This window comes from Camponotus floridanus, unplaced genomic scaffold (genome assembly GCF_003227725.1).
Source record: "Camponotus floridanus strain SB8 unplaced genomic scaffold, Cflo_v7.5 scaffold52, whole genome shotgun sequence".
In the NCBI taxonomy this organism is placed as follows: domain Eukaryota; kingdom Metazoa; phylum Arthropoda; class Insecta; order Hymenoptera; family Formicidae; genus Camponotus; species Camponotus floridanus.
Genome location: NW_020229681.1, coordinates 643,022 through 657,190, shown reverse-complemented (window position 1 = coordinate 657,190; position 14,169 = coordinate 643,022). Strand labels below are relative to the sequence as shown.

At 37.7% G+C, this 14,169-nt stretch overlaps 1 protein-coding gene across 2 annotated transcripts in view; it reads right to left on the bottom strand.

Moving 5' to 3' along the window:
• The window catches only part of LOC105259499 (homeotic protein empty spiracles), a 59,905-nt gene that overhangs the window by 26,097 nt on the left and 19,639 nt on the right, over positions 1–14,169 (bottom strand). The gene's annotated exons all lie outside the window — the stretch shown is intronic.

Here is a 14,169-nt window from a genome sequence, read left to right as displayed (position 1 = left end):
GAACGAAATTTGTGTATAAAATTTCAGATACACTCGATTGAGATTGTTCGAACCATGCATATAATCAATCATAAATTCACTGTAGAATGAACATTTAAAAATAAAGAAAACAAATACAGATTTAATTTCAAATAATACAAAATAATAGAATACAATAATAATAGAATACATTAAAGAATGAATTTTTGTGTATATTTTCCTGAACTGACTGAAGGGTAAAACATTTGAGAAAAAAGATAGTTGAGAACATGTTTGATCGGTGATTTCTGTGAAGGAAACCGGAAGATAATTTTTCGAAGAACCCGATGAGAGGCAGAAGATACGCGACGTTCAACGAGAGGTAATTCGAGCGTAGCCGTCCCCAGCGAATACCGACGTATCCGCCAATCGATCTCGGTGGGCCAATCCCCCGCCGACAGACAGGGGGCCGAATCGAACCCCTCGCTCTCTTGCCAGGCTTGCCAAATTAAGTGGCAACTAGTTATAAGCCTGGCTCGGTCAACCCCCCATGTATCATGGAGCCACCCCTAAACGAGAGTATCCGGTTACAATGGTACGTGTCGCTGGCGTGGAAGAAAACGGGGATGAAATTCACGGGGAGGAGACACGGTAAGCTCGATCGGGCATTGTCCTCGAATTGACTGTTAGATATACGCGTCGCTCTCGTGAGAAAAGGGTTGAATGGCGGACCCATTTTGAAACTATCTACGCGGAAAATCAGCATTGTGATGCGAGAAGACACACACGCGCGATAAAGGGAGTAAGGGCGAAACGGGGATGTTTGTCTAACGTTTCGGATGGTTGTGCGGTTTTGACAAGACCCGGATTATCTTTCGACACGATCGACTGTCGCAGTGAGTCGAAACGAAATGAATGATTTCACGGTTTCGAATTCATTATAATGAAAATTATGTCACGAATGGAATAAAATAAGTATAGATTTATTGCGTTATTAGAAATTTATTTTGTTGTTGGCATATAATATTTTTGCATAAGTATCTCTGATATTGAAAGAATAAAAAAGAATCACAATGTTTTAAAATCATAAATTAAAAATTACATAATTTCTTTTACGTAAAGGTAAAAGTCAATTTAAATCAGACTTATAAATTCTCCGTTCAACCTGATATTAATGTATTAATTTTAATAATATCTAATATATTAAAAAAATATTTGATATATTAACTTTAATAAAATCTGATATATTATAATATATATTATATCTGATATATTAATTTTAATAAGATCTGATTAAACTAAATTAAAATCTCAAGTAGAAAACTTTTTTGTAGGACTTTTAATGAAAAAATTAAATGCTATTATCTCTCTCAAATTTAAAAAGCGGACCAAACTGTTGGCAGATTAATTTTATTAATTGTTCTCGCGACGCTTTGCTTCTAAATGATTTAAATAGCACCTCAAAGTAGAATATTTCGCCTTTAAGAATTAAATGTATTTTACCCCTCGGAGCCATCTCAAGGTTGTTGTTCACCGCTGGCCAATGGGAATGCAGGAAAGCAGGGACAAACTCGTTGCTGCGTGCCCGGAGGAACCACATTGGGGTCGCGGCACTTAACGGGTGATTAAGAGGGCAAATAGAGAGAACGACCCCTTTCGAGCAGACCGTACTTTCGGGCCTATTCTGTCCCCCTCCGCCCGCGAAAGCCATCCCATGTCCCCGGATGTCGCCGCCGGGAGCGGCGTCACGTGCTTAATCGAGTTACCCCCGTTTCGTAATCGCCTCCCGTCGACCCCCGGGGTTGCCATGGCGATCGCGGGCGGTCCTGAAGCTCGATTGGCGGATCCGCACGCACGCGGAAACCCGGGCATCCCCTACCGCGCGCTGCATCCCCCAGGATGAGCCAGACGCTTCATCCCCATCGGGCAACCCTCTCGCGTCCCCCTCTCTCTCCTTCTCTTCTTCTCTCTCCTTCTTTCTCCTCGATACCTGAACTTACACTCAGTTTAACCGCCCCTCTCGTCCCCTTCGCGCGATAACCTCCATCTCTCTCTCTCTCTCTCTCTTCTTCTCCGCGCCCTCCATCGACGCCAGTATTTCACGAACGCGCACGTTGTAAAAATCCTATAAAAGCTTCCAACACGTTCGTTGATTTATTCCCTGATATATTACCCCGCGGAGTTTAATGCACGATGGTAACGCGCGATTGGGAATTCGCTCTCGTCGAAGAGGAACGAGAGGGGGTGGGGAGGAAAGGATAAGCAGAGATCGACGAGAAAATGATCCGATGTCGGCGTCAGCTGGATTTTTCGCACGAGGCGCGCGTTTTATCTCTTCTATCGAGAATCACGTGAAACTTAATTCATCGTTAATGGATGGACTCTGTGAACAGAGTCGAGCACACATATTTCGCAGGACTTTATTCACAATGGACGGACATTGTCGTTGAAATATTTCCTTTAAGAGAGAGAAGAGAGAAAGAGAGAAATACCTCCTATTTTGCTTCTATTTCTAACCGGATCGTAACATTGAAGATACTCTTCTTCTACCGACAATGAAATGAGACTTCTCATATATTTTATTTTTAGTCGTATTCTCCCGTTAATTGGCTATTTTTTGCGATCATAATCTTTCGACATATTAATAGGATTATATTTTACGTATATATTCTCTCTGTATTTTACAGCGCGTTTTCATATTTCGTTCTTCGAAAGCGACGCGAATTCTCGAATAACTTACATACTTTGTACGTACAACTGTCATGGGTACGGGCTTCACATAAGGTGTTCACCTGTCATTTAGCGAGTTATTCCGGGAGCTTCAATTACATGTCTGGTTGATATTGACAAGTGTGTGTTTGGCTTTTATTCTGCGTTAACCGGCCAGGTGAACGAGAATCTAGTTAGCACAAATAAATATAATTGATGTATGTATGTGTGTATATTCATATTCTTGTTATATCTTGCCAGATATTTTTTAAGATCGCCAGATATTTTTCTGTTTATTTGCATTGTAAAGATCCTTGGTGAATATTTCGTCCCAGGATATTTTTGGTCGCATATGATTTTAATTCTCGATTAAAATGTATATAGAGACATTAATTATTATTCCTAATATAATTATTGTTTTATGCGAAAGTTTTTAATATTCCGGTATTCGGTGAATTTTAAATGTTTGAATCATTTTCTCTTTAAACTTGCTAATGATCTTCAAAAATAAAAAAATTGCCATTCTCATTATATTTAATTTATGTCTAAAGACTTAGTTGTTTACTTTCGAGGGAGATCTAAATGTACATAACTTCGTCATTATACATAAATTACATTTTTTTATTCATCGCACGTGCAGCTTTGACACTTGAATAAAAGTGATAAGTAAATGAAGCATCAGAATCGTATATAAGGTTTGACTGGAAATTAATTATTTGCGCATTCTTCCGCGTTAAAACTAAGTTGCAACTCTATATTTATCAAAAAGAATATTATATCCAGGAAATAAAATTTTCTACAAGTAGAATTTTCCAATCTTAACGCAGAGCAAATGTCAGAATTATGATGTATCGCTAGTGCATTATGCATACGAATGCAGCTGATCGTGAATCATCAGGAACGTTTTCATCGATGTCGCAATATATTCCGCGCTTTATACGTACTATTTTCAAAGTTATCGATGGAAACTGATACAAATAGTTGACTATCTACGCAAATTATGCCCGTAGCATCCGCGATAAGCCGGTCTCATAAGGAAATTACTTGGAGATCAGTCGCGCGGACCGGTTGCGCACAGACAACGCTTCGAGCGAGAAATAATTAATGCAACGATGACAACAACGTAATGAAGGCGCGCGACGAATGTCATTGGACTCATCAAGGACAAAAAAGTGACATATATACACGACGTGTATATACAGTTGCGCGAGCTAATCTGCCTTCCTCCATCTTCGATATAATGTAAGCGCGCGCGCACACACGTACATGGATGATGAAAGCTCACGTCGTGTCATGGCTTGCATCGGTAATCGTGGATTTAATTAATCCGGATTATTAATTGATATTCTAATTACGCGTCCCAGACCAAGCGCGCGTCCGGTGATCGAGACGTATCGCGTTGCACAAATGAATCGCAGTTGAAAACGTGGCGAGAGAACAGAAGAGAGAGAGAGAGAGAAGAAGAAACGAGCAAAGGGGGAGCGTGGTTAAAGAGAGGCCTAATCTATCGAGGCCTTTATGTGCCCCGTTAAATATAATTACGTTTATTGCAGCCGCGCTCGCCGATTGGCTGCTCTTACTCGTGCGATAAATTGAATATTCGCTAATGGAAATTAATGTCGCGTCGCTGCTGGCTCTGTATTTCCCGACTGCGTTAGAATTTCAATATGACTAATAAGGATTCTGACTCTTTCGTAAAAAAATTCTTGAGAATAAAGAGATCTAATGTTTTAAAATAATACATTAATAGGAAGTACTGATTTTACGAAAGAAGGTTGATAATAATTTTTTTTTATTTTTATTTTAGTTAATCAATTTGAATTGTATTACGCTTTTCTTGATTATAAATATGATTATAAATTATTTTCAACAATCGCGCGTAAAAGATATGTTTTTCGATAATTAAAATAATATATTTATATAATATTTTTATATAATATTTAATATTATATTATAATATTATATATAATATTTAATATTTTATTATAATATTTATATAATATTTTTTATTACATCATATTTTAAAAAATATCGAAAAATATTAGATTGAATACACATTGAATGGGGGGACTTAGGTAAATCACATTTAAGGAAAATGAAAATAAAAATTGTTGATTTGATTAATTAAAATGTTACAAGTAAAGAGCCTACGTCCCTTATTCGCTCGGTTCTTCGTTTATTATCCGTCTATTTAATTACCTATCACGGTGCCGTACGCGTATTCGATTTCAATCAGCGCTTTTTTATCCGTCCGGGCGCGCTTTACAAATCCGGCCGCGCCGGCGATTTATAATTGGCGAGGCCGCGCCGTGCCAAACGGCAGCTCGACAACACAACGTGTGCAGAGTGATTTTTTTCGTCGTGTCCGCTTTTTTTCGCCGACGGAGAAGGGAGGGAGAGGGGCAGAACATCGTCTGTAATATGTACACGGGGCGAGCGCGCGCCCCCTCAAATAAAATCTCCAGCTGGATGGTAACCAATCGCCGGGCGCGCGAGAGCTAGTCGCCCCCCTAATCCCCCGGGGGTTCGACGGTCACGCTCGAAACATTATTTTTAATCCCCCGTACGGTCGCGACAATCCGCGCCCCTCTGCTATTGCGCGAGACGCGCCGGGCTAAATAAACCCGACGATATTATTTTTCAATCGTCGCGAGCGTACACATCCTCTCGCAGCGCGAGAGGAAGGATGGGGCGGATGACGGGCCCGATTTCACGGCGGCTCCGACCTCTGGAAAATACAAAAACGCGCGCACGCGCGCACCAAAAGGCTGCGTCGCGGACGCGTATATTACGTGGGTGTGGATTACAGGATGAAGAGAGGCGCGTGTTTTGTTAGGACGAAATTGAGCGTGATCTCGCGCGAGGGGACGCCAATTTCCTCGGGTATACGTTTCTGCGTCTCCGCCATATTCGGAGCGGAGTTTTTCCCTTTTTTTTCTTTCATTTTTTTTCAGTCGGTCTCTTGATAGACGCTCCCCGTTGCGTTTGAGCCTTTCAGGGATAATCGTCGACTGTGACGAGTATATAGAAGTTGAAAAGAGTTCAACGATTGTATTTTATTGGGGAAAAGTGACTGTCGTGTCAAATTCAGACTATATCCGGTGACCGGTGTACGATATGCTATATCCAACGGGGGAATTTATCTTCCAGATATTTTGAGTGATGTCTTATGTATCTATTTTTGAAAAAAAATATATTTTTATATGGGAGATGTATATATTTTATTGAGGCGCAATCTGAATTCATTAAAATAAATTAGCGATAATTCTCTCTCGAGGCATAACTAATATTTTCACAATGTTAAAAAAGAAAGAATTAATTGAGATTCCAATTATAATCATAATCGACCGATTTCGCATCGGCTTCTTCCAGTCGATGGTGCACAGTAAAAAATAAAATGTTAATTATAACATTTTTCACATGTCCCTGAAAGTCCACTTTAAACTTTAAAATAACTCATTCGTCGTATGTTACTTATTGACAAACTAAAAATGTTAAATAAGTGATACAATACTTTACATTTGTTTTTGTTATTGTGACTTTAAGTGTAATGTAAAAATATCATACATATTAATTAAAAATTACATGAAAAAATAGTTACAATAACTCGTAAGAAATGTTGAAAGGACATTAACATATAAGTAATTATTTTAACTTAAATTATTTGTAATAGAAACATTTAATTTTAGTAAATTTGATTATTTTTGTATGTCAAAGTTCAAGATTATTTGAAAATTTATTTTAACTTTTCTTAGAATGTTAAACTGACTTTAGATGAACTGACTGAGACATGTTGATTGTTTAAAATGATTACGTTAAAAATAATATTCCATTTCTAAGAGACATATTATATATCAAGTATTAAGTTATGAAGTTTACATAAATGTAATGCATGAAAACGTTATAAAAATAATAACATATAAATTGTATGTTAATTTTACATTAAAATATTAATTAAAACGTGGTAATACAAGAAAATTTTAATATATGAACACACAATTTTTTACTGTGTGCGTACATAAAATCGACAACACGTACACGACGTGTCGGAAGAATCGTGACGAGAAAACTAAGAAAGCCTCTATCCGACTTCGAGAGATGACAAGAGCGAGCGAATCGATATCGTACGCGACTACTATCGTTTACACCGATCGTTCCAATCGGTATTATTCTCGTTTGCACGTTTCGGAATCCTTTGTGCATCCTTTGAACGTTTTGCCGCGCGTCTATTTAAGTTGCAAATTTCCGCCGATGTTTTTCTCGAGAAGCTCGATAAATTATGCATGCATGTAAAACGAAACGTAGAATTTCCATCGCACGATATTTATTCGCATAATCGCCGTTCCAATAATACTAAATTAAATTAAAAGCATGTGCTTCGAATAATTTTATCAACAATTTGCGCTATAAAGAGAAAATAAGGTAATCGCTGCGAGAGATAGGAGCATATTCGATGGAGAAGATTACGATTATTGAGGTCGTTAGAGTTCCACCATCGCTTATTGCCATTAATTACTTTCCGCGTGATTATCATTAATTTATGATGCTCGCGTTCAACAAAGTTGTAAAAGAAACCATCCGCCCCGTCTGCTCGGATAATAAAATACTCCTTGGCATATAAAGCGGCCAACAGATTTCCCATCGTCCTTATATTTCCATTAAATTGAACGTCAGCTCGCGTCGATATATTACTGGTTTCGCGATCTAAATATCGTTTGAGGCATTGATATCAGATCGGAGCAGGCGGATACTCAACTCGGGATATGAGAGAGAGAGAGAAAGATCGTCCATAATTCGTGAAAATTAATTGATTAAATATCCAGGCGACCGTGAAATACGACCGTGCGCAATTAGGCGAGCGATAAGTCGCGCCGTGGGGCACACGTTCTCTCTGTCGCAAGCCTCATCGCGTCTCTTAGAGACGTTAAATTAATGGGACCTTAAATTTTCCCATTTTAATTAGCCATTGTTCGCCTCAATAGGCCCGGCGACGTAACGGGCGATGTAAGAATGGGACAAGCGCAATATTGTTAGCGGTAATTTTATTCTTGCCGGGCGACGATAAGAGGAGGCGAACCCCGGTATAAGTGGCCGGGCTCTCCGATTCGATTTAAATAGGCTGTCGATAGTATCGATTAAACGCGGCGCGCCGATTACAGCTGATAATTTGTTTACGCTATCTTGACAGCGCCAACAACGAGATCGTGCGGCTCCGGATGACAAGTTCCAGTCATGCGAATGTCTCGCGTTTGAGATTATCCGCGTTCCAGTCGTGTCGCGAATGAAGAGTTATTGTATTTCATTGCAATCCCTCCCCCCCTCCCCGATCGATGACAATTTATAAGCTAAGTAACTTGTCATGATAACGTGGATGAAATCGATTTCATTGCAATCCTCGGCAACAAGGAGCTTGATAAATTTTCAGTCAAGTGTAATATATATAAATATAACGCAGGAAAAGATTCTTCTTTTTCGCTTTAATTGTAGTTTAATTATTTTATTTTATGACGTAAAATATGATTTAATATTCTACGAGTTTGCTCATTCGAGAACCCGAATATCGCTATTTAAAATTTTCACTATCCTTATGAATACCGATAAATCTATCGCGTCTCGTTATATCTTCCGAAATTTCAAGACGAAGTAACGAAAAAAAAATTATATATATATATATATGCAGGGTGTTTATTAATAAGTTCTTTGTCGAAAATTAAGGGAATTTTTTATAAACATTAAAAAGTTTTAATAAAAAATTGAATAGACATTACTAGTTTCATCTTCTTATAACAATACGGTAGGCTGAAAAAAATATTAATAACCTTTTTACTTTTAATAGAAAATATCCATCCAATTTCATTTCTTTAACTTGCTCGAAATTTGAGAAAAAAATAAAAACCTAATTTTTACCCTCATTTTTGGAGGAATGTAACTCCACAAAGAGGGATGTAGGAGTACATGTTTATATGAAAAACTCCTCTTAATTTTCGACAAAGAATCATCTCCTAAAATTTTTCGGACTTATTAAAAAACATCCTGTATATTTATATGTACACATATTTATATGTGTATGTGTATAACGCCTAGTTTGTTATATTCCTGACCAATCATGGGCTTGTCGATCGGCGTATTACACTCGTCCTCCCCGCGAACGGTAATGGAAGAAGTTTTACATATTATGCAGGCCGCGTACGGATTCTCTATGCATAATGAGACGTGTCGTCGTCGGACTAACAATAAAGCATGCGCTGTCATCCGATATATCTGGCAATGATGCGTGCTCGACCCTTCTTCTTCCTGCATGGGCGTCATACCGCGAAGAAACTCGCATACACAAACACTTCGATAACCCCGGACAATCGGACATGAATCTAAATCTTCGCTAAAAGAGTCAGCTGCAAGTCGTTAAATAGCGAAACGTTTCGCTGCTGTTGCGAGCGTAAAATATCGTGGCTACGGTTGCTCCCCGGCATGATTAATTTTGCTGATCGTGATGAAAAAAAATTCCAGAGAAATTTGTCCGAGACATTTTATATATGCGAAAGGAGTAATCTTGTGCCTCGATGCTATCACCGTTAATTAAATGGTTTCTTTGAGTTTTGCGGAAACATGAGTTGTTAAGTGACCGCACGTTTCCCTTGTTCCATAATAAACCGTTTACGATTCCGCGCACACGAGCACGCGAATTTTACGGCGCACCGGCCGTTTATTCAACGAGAATGCATTTGCCGAGGTAACGTAAGATTGATAATAACAATATATTCTTAGATCGCGTCGAGATAAGGTCGCGCGAGCCGTAAATTCGTCCCGAAGATGCGCGTTTACGCGATTCTAAGATTCGCGCCTTTAATGAAGCGAGATGGCGGCCACACGAGGAAGACGATTAAATGTCTCCTCTTCCGTCTTTGTCGAACGTTGAAGTAATCGAGCGGAACAATCAGATTGCGAGGGAGGGGAAAAAGAATAAGATCGTCGAAATCGAGCACGCTTTTCAATTCGTATTGCCGTGCACGTTTGCGTAAAACAATCTGTTAACGGGACACATATATAGGGTGTTTCTTAATAAGTGCGAAAAATTTTAAATGATTCTTTGTTGAAAATTAAGGGGGATTTTTCATATAAACATTATACTCCTACATCCCTCCCTGTGGAAGTGGAGTTAGGTTTTTAGGTTCTTATTATAATTTTGTTTTTGTACCAATTTTCCCAACATTTACTTTAATTTTATTTTTATTTTAAAATTTAACTTCTCGTAATTTGAAACTTATGCTATTTAGCATCGATGCTGTGCACGATAACGTATTTTATTTTTTTTCTTGAAAATTACTAATTTTATAAAAAGAATAAAAAAAATAAAAAAGTTTCTAAATAAATCAAACTTTTTAATGCATATTTTTAGATGATTATATTCCGGCCTATTAAAAAGTTCTAATAAAAATTGAATAGGGACTGCTAGTTTTATCCCCTTATGACAATACGGGAGACTGAAAAAAATATTAATAAATAACCTTTTTATTAGTAGAAAATATCCATTTAATTTCCTTTCTTTAACTTGTTCCAAATTTGGAAAAAAATAAAAACCTAATTTTTATCTCCATTTTTGGAGAAGTGTAACTTCACAGGGAGGCATATAGGAGTATATGTTTATATGAAAAATCCCCCTTAATTTTCGACAAAGAATCATCTCCTAAAATTTTTCGCGCTTATTAAGAAACACCCTGTACAGCAATTGCCCACCAACACGGGAACGCGGATGCAAATTACTCCGACGATATACAGCGAGGCATGCTAATAACGTCGCGGTGAGTATCACCGAGTATTTGCGGCGCGAAAATATACGGCGCTATTTATTCTCTTTCCCGCTCTTCTCGCGGCTCGATTCGACAGGCCGGGATAGCGCGAAGATACCTATCTTACTTTGTCCACCCACCTTATACTGACGTTTGCATCGACGACGAAAGCTTATTGTTACGATACTATTGTGGACAAGTACTGTGTAATAATTCCAGCTTAATCATTCTTATGATATACGCTGACAGGTCGCGTCGATTGATAGAGACTCTTTAATTCTGATTTACAAAGACATATGACGATATACATTTATATATCGTGTATTAAAATATTTAAAATGTATTTTTAAACTTTCTATGCACATTTTCGTCGTGCAAACACCATTTTAAAATTCGTTAAAAAGCACCCGTATTCCCGTATTTTTATACGAAATAGAGGTAAATGTGGGCCATTCTCGTGTCGCGAATCTCCACGACGTGGAAAAAAAGAACGCATACGGCAGTTAACTCGTTATTGGCTCGTTCGGAAGCCGCAAAACGATTCGTCGGGAGCCGCGCACGGCAATCGACTATTGTTCATCGATGGCTTTTCGACAAGAACCCGTTCTTCGGACATTCGCTGATAAGAAGCGATTAAAGGTATGATTTACAGACCTGACTCGCCGACTGCGACTATTTTGTAAACAACGAACGACAAAGTCTGATTTATCGTTGACCTTCTTTCCGCGCCATGTGTCCAACGCGTCGATAATTATCGCCGTTAATAATATCCTCCCACCAAGTAACAACGGTGTAAGGATCCTCTCGAGAAGGATACTTACGCGCTCCTGCAGAAAAATTACGACGGGTGTTCCGTGCGTGCGAATGTTGGCGAAGTTTATTTATCGACCACTCAAGACGTCCATGGATTTCCCGTCCAAACAATGCCATCGAAAATAATGAAGTGTATGCAATATCCTCGGGATGAATGTTGCGTGCAAAGAGTGAAGTAGACTTTCGTATAAACTGCTTGAAGAAGATATCAAGATAATATAAATACAATACAAAATATTGTAATAAAACATAACGCAACAATAATAAGCGAGTAATTTTGCGATTAATCTATATCGATTATATCGCAAATTAACTTTTCGATTTATGTAATTAATCATCGGACGCTCTGCGTTTCTGACCACAATTAATTCGGATTATTGATGTCATTCAATTATGATTGGCAATAGGGCGCCGTTGAATATCGTAAACCTCGAGGTGGGGAGAGTAGCGATGTAATTAATAATAATAGCTGTGCACGTATAAGCGATCGTTAGTTAGATCGACGGGAGGCCGATGAGTTGATTGGCGTCAATTTTCCGCGATAGCGCAATCGTCCATGCAAGTACGGTTCTTATACTGTGACCGATTTACTCTAATGCAACTACTCATTAAGTGCGAGAACACGTATGAAAGGAAACGAGACGAACATTCCTCGATCGTAATTCTAATTGCAAGAGCAAAAACAATTATTGTTTGTGTACCATTTAAATCTATAGCTTACGATGTCTTTTGAAATTCTGACAATAATTTATTAGAGAATTACAAGGCTTGAAGTCGAAGGAAAATGATAGTAACTTTTCGAGAGAATAAAAAAGTTAAGAAAATACACGAAAAAATAAAAATCACCAAAGCAATTAACGAATACTACTGTCCAAACGTTGTTAATAAATATTTTTCCGCTGGCAAGAGTGTTTGACCAAGACAATCGCCCAAAAGATCATCGAGTGAATAGCGAGATTAATGATCCGGATGAGTCTTAAATAGGGACCGTACTTCTTTTCGCCGCTCGCATACCGATAATTAATCACCGTTTCATCGAGAGAATGATAAATCCGCAAAGTCGATAGGCTGCACGCGTGATTAACGCTAGCGTCGCCATAATAACGGCGTCGCCATAATCGACAATAAATTAATAACGAGTCTCATCGATGGATACTGCGAACCACGACGTGCTTTCTCTAATAAATTCTCGCGAACGATAATTAACGTCACGCACAGACATTATTACAAATGCGGAGAAAGCCGGCGTCGCGAAAATTGCATATATTACATCGCAATAATTTGTTAATAATAAGCAAAAAATCTAAATATATAGCAAAATTTTATAAGAATTTATAAGAGAGAGAAAGAAAATATATATGTATCAAATTTTTATAATTCTGCCGCATACACAATTAAGCGTACAATATTTAAAAGAGGTACTTAACTTGTGAAAAAATTAAATTTTTTTGCAAATGTGTAAAAGGAAGATAAATTAGCAAATTGAAAACTTATGATATTATTATTGTAAAATCATCGAGAAAAATTCTGAGAAAGGATTAAGAAAAGAAAAAGCGAGATAAACTACCGCTATCTTCCAATTTACGTTATTTCGATATTCCCTTCTCTTATCTTCGATTGCTTAACGCAATTATTTGTCGCTTAACTGCTAATTGCAACGCGCAAAACCATTTCAACCGTTTAGTCGTAAAGGTGTGATCTCATCGTTTGCGTCGCGCGAATGCAATTCAGCAAGTTCGATCGCGAATAATTTATTTCGGTCACTTGAAGAAGAACATTTTGAAAAGAGAGAGAGGTATATTTGATTAAATTTGATTTGAAAAAATTATTGCGTCGTAATAAACAAGCATGTATCGATTATATAATAACATTAATATATATTATAAAATACATAAAATATTAATTTCATTAATTTATGCACGATATTACATAACATCGATTTTATTATATAATATTAATATTATTGTATATAAAATTAAATTAATATATCAACGATATTTTTTTCTCGATATTTAATTCGATTCCCCATAGATCGGTCCGTTCGTCTCATTTCATGCGGTCCCCTGGGCGGCTGCAGTTATGCAAATCGAGATGATACACCATTAGTGGTATCCCTCCGGCGCGTCCTTCTCCGCGGAAGCCAATCAGCGTCGCGAGAGGCGCGTAATTAGCAGTTACATTATATCCTTCGGCTTTCGTGCGTATATGCATGAGGCATTGGCAACGAGTGCGCGCACTCACACTCACACACACAGTTGTTCTCGCGCTTGTTAGGATTCATAAGGCGAACGTCGCGTTACACGCGACCCGGTGGCCCTCATTAGAGCTCTAATTGCACGTGATTATCCCGGCAATTACCCGGGAATACATTACGACTCGCCAAATCGCGATCACGTGGGCGTCGCGTCATGTCGCAGCTTCGCTCTCGTGCTCGAAAGTATACATCGCTAATCTCGCTCCTCATCATTAATAACAAGTTTTTCACTCGGATCAAACCTATCATCTTCTATTGAAAAGTACTTTGATACTAACCTAAGTCTCTGCGATTTATAGAACCAACGTATTGCAAAACTTATCTAGTGAATTACATATATATGTATATGTATAACCGTACATCTGCATTCTTGCAGTAAAGAATACATAAATGTTTACAATTTTCAAATTAATTAAATTAAAGGCTCAAGGAAAATTATTATGATGTAGCATTTAACATGCTACATCATAATAATTTTCCTTGAGCCTTTTTAATTTAATTAATTTGAAAATTGTAAACATTTATGTATTCTTTACTTTAAATTATTCAATTGAAAACATGGCATTCCAATGCTCTTTGAAATTTTTTAGAATAATAAATATTATTTTTTTTTATTATCTTAACTAAGAAGATTAATCGATTTTTGTT